This window comes from Colobus angolensis, unplaced genomic scaffold, assembly GCF_000951035.1.
Source record: "Colobus angolensis palliatus isolate OR3802 unplaced genomic scaffold, Cang.pa_1.0 Scaffold131, whole genome shotgun sequence".
In the NCBI taxonomy this organism is placed as follows: Eukaryota; Metazoa; Chordata; class Mammalia; order Primates; family Cercopithecidae; genus Colobus; species Colobus angolensis.
In genome coordinates, this window is record NW_012114364.1 from 486,747 (window position 1) to 492,150 (window position 5,404).

The window sequence follows — 5,404 nt, forward strand, 5'->3', positions numbered from 1 at the left end:
TGCCCTCGCCCTCGCTCTCGCCCTGGCGAGCGGCCCCCGCAGGAACTTTCCTCCCGACGCGAGATGTCTTATTTACCAACAAATCCACCAGGGAGCATTCTTATTTGCTGGCTCGGCGTCTCTCTCGGCGGTCACCGGAGTGCCCAAGGGGGAGGCGCGATTTACGGAAGGTGGGGACCCGAGGGCCCTGGGAGGAGCGGGGAGGCATTTTATTGCTTTCGGGGAAACGGGCGAGGGCGGCTAGCACCTCCTCCCCAGCCGAGCTGTGGCCCGCAAGTCCGGGGGACCCAGCCCCGACGACGCCCGATAAACCACCGTGGGGAAGTTCCGGGGCTCCCAGTTGCCCTACTAAGGGAAGTGAGGACTGTGGGCGAATTGTGCGTGCGGCCAGTTTCTTTGTGTGTTTCTAGGGGGTGGGGGGAGCGGGGAGGGGCAAGGTTTGTTTTGGTGTGGGGGGAGTTGGTTTCTTGAGGTGGTAGGGCGGTGCAGTTTGTTCTGGTAAGTATGACCCTCGTCAGTTTCTTTGTTTTTATTTTCTTCCTGTAACCTTCCATTACTTCAGGCACTCGGAAGATTAGGAATTACTGTTGAGTTAAACAGGGACCCTATCCGAGACAGTTTTACCCCAGCAATCCTTTCTCCCCCTCCTTATGTTGTCCTAAGGAGGGTTAAGAAAACCTTTTTTTTCTTTTAATAATTTAAAAATGAATTTGACCTTGTTATTCAGCGTACACTGAAAGCACCTGTTTTTGAACTGGAATTTGCCAGACTTGAAAAGCCTTTTAATATTTTATGTCGCAAAATTGAACACATTTGGTTGCCCAATCTAAATTAAAGTCTGGGAGTTTCTGGTGGAGTTCCGGAGAAAACCCTCATGGCATTTAAAGTATTTATGTAATGATTTTGGGAAGGGGGATCTTTTTTAGCTGAAAGGTATGCGTGACTCAGTGTTTGGTAGTTATTCACTGCCTTATCTTAGGATGACCTTGAAGAAGCAAATGTTTAGGGAGTTGGGCCTTTTGGAAACATTGTAAGGAGGCTGGGGAGCTGGCTGCGGAGGAAGCTGCTCAGGAAGATGTCACAGGGTAACGGCTAGCTTCTTCCCAGTTCCCGTGAACTGGGGTTGACCTTCTGGTTACCCCTCCTAGATTTTTCTTTCAAGCTAACCTTTTTTTTTTTTTGTATGTGGCCCCAGGCATAGCTCAGAAATTATGCTGGTTTGACACATGGATGCTTCTTTGGTATTTGGGGTTTGCCTGTAGTCTAGACATCCGATATGCACCACCGTATCTGTTGCTTCTTTCCTGATTTCTGCTGCATTTGAATCATGTTTAAGGCTTAGAATCTAAGTGATCATTACTAGGAAATAATACCCTTAAATGCCCTGCCCCCACACACCAAAAAATCGATACTAGTTGAAATCCATTTTTTTCTTTTCATTATTTTGTTATTAATAAACCTATTTTTCCCAAATTTTGGTTGACCAAATTACAATACCAAAAGGCAACCAATATTAGTACATTTCTGTAGTAGATAGAAAGAGCATGTCAAGAAAATGAAAAACTTTGGATTTAATAACTTTGACTTTTTCTTTGGCAGCTATTTCCCTGGGTCGTTATTTAAAATGCATATGACGTGCTTTGCAAATACGCTGAGATTGTTTGAGTTGTTTTTCTTAATTAGTATTTCATAGCTAAGTTATGGCTAGAATTTCCATTTCCTAGCAGATTTCATATACTACATACAGAGCTTAATGGTTTTTGTTTTACTAATTAGATGATGTAAAACAGAGATTTGGATTATCAATGTGAATGAATTCACGGTGGGAAAGACCCACAGACAAGGTCTGTACTGCCTTCTCTTTGTATTGCTTTTGTGGGAGGTTGGAAATACGAAGTTCAATTGGTAGAATATTCTAGATCACTGGTGGACAGCAGGCCCCAAGTCTGTCTGTCCTTGCACAGTATTCTTAATGCTGTATATCTGGAACCTGAATGGTCAATTTTTTCCCCCCCACAGTGGTTATCAAGTCTTGGGAAATCTTGACTCATAGGGCTCAAACTCAGACATATTTATGTAAAAGAAGCAATTTAAGAACCATTTTACATGTAAAATAAAAGTTTTTCACTGGGGAAAGTGTAAACTTATTTTAAATCTAAACCAACTACACAGGGCTCTTATGAGGATAAATTAATCAATTTACCATGCCAAGTACATAGTAGGTTGCTTTAAAAGTATGTCATTTTCGTTTTTTCTTAAGAGATGGTAAGAATATAATTGGCTGAGCAGAAAAGGAACACAAGGATTAAGGCACAAAGTTTTGCTATTCAGAGTTTCTGGGTTAGTAATGCTTGGGTTTCAAAGCTGTCATCATCTTTTTTTTTTTTTTTTTTGAGATGGAGTCTCACTCTGTCACCCGGGCTGGAGTGCTGTGGCTGGATCTCAGCTCACTGCAAGCTCCGTCTCCCGGGTTCATGCCATTCTCCTGCCTCAGCCTCCCGGGTAGCTGGGACTACAGGCGCCGCCACCTCGCCCGGCTAGTTTTTTGTAGTTTTTAGTAGAGACGGGGTTTCACCGTGTTAGCCAGGATGGTCTCGATCTCCTGACCTCGTGATCCGCGCGTCTCGGCCTCCCAAAGTGCTGGGATTACAGGCTTGAGCCACCGCGCCCGGCCAAAGCTGTCATCATCTTATAGTCAGTCACTTTGTGATCTAGTTTTTTTCATCAGTAAAATGGTAGTAATAAGTTGTAAATAAGTTGTGAATAATTAAGCAAGTGACACGATTGATAAATACTAGCTGCTGTTGTCCTCACAACACTGGGAAATAGACATTCTACATAAGGTAAAACTGAGGCCTGGGTCAGTTGTTGTTTCTGGGGAAACAGTCAGTAAATTTTTAGCGGAAAGAGTGAGTGTCTTTGGTCTCTTCCCTTACCTTATGAAAGCAGTTCTGGGAAGACCCTGCCCTTGACTCTTGGTTGTCTTTTCAATTCTGATTCAACCATTTTACATCAGAAAGTCCTGTGGAAACCTGGAAAATGTCATTTTTCTTTCTTCCTGATTTTTCTTGTCCACACTGAGTTTTGGTTTTGGGTGTTACAAATTGAGACTTTTTTTGTTGTCTTTTGTTTCTCCACTTTTTTAATTGAATCTGCAACTAGGATTTTTCTGTATTATGGAAATAATCTGGAAATGCATCTAGTCCAAAAAGGGAGTTTGTTTTCAAGGTAGGGAGGTTTTCTCTTTGCCCCAGAAATACTAATGTCACAGGCACATTGCTGTTACATATTCAAGTATGAAAGTTACAGTTGAACTAAAATAATTTATATCTAGTTTTGTATTTAGTTGTTTTCCACCTATTATAAGTTTGGTTTGGCTTAATGTTGTTTTAATTTGGTTAATGTTAACTGTGCTGAGTTGAAGTAGCTCTCATTTCTCATTTCTCCCCACACTAGTCTAATTTCCTTCCCCTGGTCCAGCTTGAAATAAGCAAGAAACATTTTTTCCTATAGCTCTTAAAACCTCAAGCTTTTTTTCCTACAAAAGTCTATAGACCAAATGTTAAAGAAAAATGACTCCTTTTTAAAAACATTAAAAATATTTCTATAATCAATAGCGGAAACAATGACTCCTTTCAAAACATTAGTTTTTAAAATTCACGTCTTTATTGTAGACACCATTTCCCATTCCATGCCCTTAAAATATACTGTGTATATTAATCTTGGCTGCCCGACTCTTTGAGTAGTTAGCAAATTCTGTTTCCGTGTACTATGTACAGCCAGCACCTGGTTGTAATACAAGAGTTAGTTTCTGCTCTGCAGCGGTTTATTATTGAGTAGAGGAGATAATGCAGTAAACAAGAAGTGAAATCTTATGTGGTAGGTGTCCTAATAAAGGTATGGCAGAGTTTTGTAAAAGAAGTAATTCTTAAGAGAATTTCCCAGGTCAAGGGGATGGAGGGTAAGCTGTCTCAGACAGAAATAACAGCCTGAGTAGAGGGTGGCTAGCTATTAAAGTTGGCTTGACACTCTTAGAATATCAGAATTCCAAGTTGGGAGCAGCTGGTAGGCAGGTGCAGATCCTGAAAAGCTTTGAATTCCTTGCCAAGGAGTTTAGATACTATCATGAGGCCAGCGTTGGTACCTTGGAAGGGAAGATTAATAGTTGAATTTTAGGAAGATATCACATGTTTAAAGGATGTAGGGAAGTCAGTTACAAGGTTCTGACAGGAGTTCATGCACCATGATGAGGAATAAACAGGCAGTGGGGATGGAAGTGAAGGAAGAAACAGAGTCTCTAAGGACTTCACAATAAATTTGAGGGAGGGCCATGCAGAGGCTGAAGGAAGAGCTCAGTTGGCTTCCAAGTTGTTTTTGTGTGACTGTGGATGATAACCAAGATAGGTAAACAGAGGAAGAGCAGATTTGGAGGGAAGATTGTATAATCAATTCTCAGGGTATCTAAAGGTTGGAATGGATTGGTGATCAGTTGGCCATATTTATCCTAGAGCTAAGGGGAGAGATTGGACCAGGAAATGAATAATATTGGGTTATTACCAATAAGATTGTTAGTAACTTCCTGTGAGTGGATTGCCCAAAGACAGAAAGCAAAATGATACTTGAAATGTAAGAAAGAAAAAAGAAAGAAAGAAGAAAGATTTGTGAGTAAACAGAATTGTCAGAGCTGAGTGCATACCTCGTGCCAGTCTTTGTGTTGATGCTTAACAAATACTATTCAGGAGATTTGGGATTTGTCATTATTATTATTGTTTTGAGATGGAGCTTTGCTCTTGTTGCCCAAGCTGGAGTTCGGTGGCGCGATCTCAGCTCACTGCAACCTCTGCCTCTGGGTTCAGGCAATTCTCCTGCCTCAGCCTCCTGAGTAGCTGGGATTACAGGTGTGCGCCACCTGGCTGGGCTAATTTTTTGTATTTTTAGTAGAAACGGCGTTTCACCATGTTAGCCAGGCTGGTCTCGAACTCCTGACCAGGTGATCCACCTGCCTCGGCCTCGCTTAGTGCTGGGATTACAGGTGTGAGCCACCGTGCCCGACCTGTCATTATTTTATAGATGAGGAAACCGAATTAGTGAGGTTAAGGAACTTTCCTGAGGTTTGGGTCAAATCAGGGTGTATACTACCATGTATCCATTTTCTTAACATTTTTATCAAGTTTGAAAATAGAAGAACAGCTTCATAGAAGAGTATATGGGCCCATTTCATGACCTTAAAGTCTCACTGAAAAGGCTAAGTTCCTCTTTTCCCACAGACCTGGGCTTAAAATCTTTAGTAATCAGAGTTTTATGTTCAATTAAATTTGTTGTACGTATCTTGGGATAGATAGCGTTTGTTTTTCTTTTTTTTTTTTTTTATTATACTTTAAGTTCTAGGGTACATGTGCATAAC

At 41.4% G+C, this 5,404-nt stretch overlaps 1 protein-coding gene across 5 annotated transcripts in view; it reads left to right on the top strand.

Moving 5' to 3' along the window:
- The window catches only part of FAM60A (family with sequence similarity 60, member A), a 50,077-nt gene that overhangs the window by 2,262 nt on the left and 42,411 nt on the right, over window positions 1-5,404 (top strand). Inside the window, exon 1 of one of the 5 annotated variants that reach the window (XM_011934081.1) lies at window positions 10-170. The exons of the other annotated variants lie outside the window; for them this stretch is intronic. The gene's annotated coding sequence lies outside the window, so the exon portion shown is untranslated. Of the gene's footprint in view, window positions 1-9; window positions 171-5,404 lie in introns of those variants that run through there. 5 annotated transcript variants of the gene reach the window in all.